The sequence below is a fragment of the Trichosurus vulpecula genome, chromosome 6, assembly GCF_011100635.1.
Source record: "Trichosurus vulpecula isolate mTriVul1 chromosome 6, mTriVul1.pri, whole genome shotgun sequence".
Classification (NCBI taxonomy): Eukaryota; Metazoa; Chordata; class Mammalia; order Diprotodontia; family Phalangeridae; genus Trichosurus; species Trichosurus vulpecula.
In genome coordinates, this window is record NC_050578.1 from 201,332,547 (window position 1) to 201,333,400 (window position 854).

Below are 854 nucleotides of genomic sequence, written 5' to 3' on the forward strand. Positions count from 1 at the left end.
GCCTGCTCATATCATTTCTCCTCTATAGGGAGTATAAAACTAGGGAGGTAAACAGACAGAATCGATGGTCATGGCCTTGTTTCCTAGCCCTGATTGGTTCTTCTTATCTTTTCTTATATTCTGGGCTGTAGGCTTTTTAGAATGCCTCAGAATTCTGATCCTTGTTATACAAGGAGCTTCTAGATAGCCAAACAGAAGCTGAGGGGGATGGCTAAGGGCCTATAGGTGTGAGAAAGTGTAGACCACCATTCAGGGAATCCTCCCAGACTTGGAAACACCTGCTATCACATCTATCCCAAATGTTTGAGGCATCCAAAGGTCAAAAGAAATGGATAACCAGAGTCACTTACTAGCAAGTTGCATTCCTTGTCTGCCCTGCCCCTTCTGCAGCAGACTACCTCTTCAACCTCTGACTTCTCCCAGGGGTTGGGGACAAGGGGTTGATTTGGGGTTCCCAAGTCAGCACTGACACGAGAGATTAACATCTGAATGAGTTAGGAGCTCAAATAAAAGCTCCTTATGGTACAATGAAAGTGAAATTTAGTGGGCTGGCTCAGGTGGAGTCTATCGTCTACTTTGTGTGGACTTCCTAGTGAGTGTCCCATGGTTACCTAGGGGTTTTTGTTTTATTTGACCTGGTTGAGTACATTCAGTGGAAACAAAGGCTTGTGAGCTGTGAATTGAGATAGACAACTATCTCTTGAGAACTTGAACCTCAAAGTAGCCAATGGGCAATGAAGCCCATCAACCCAAAAGACCCTTCCGAGCTTCCATTTCCTCTTTTTACCACAAAGCTATAAAAATTGAGTTTTTGCCACAGCAAAGGACCATTATTATGCCTTGTTGTTGGTGGT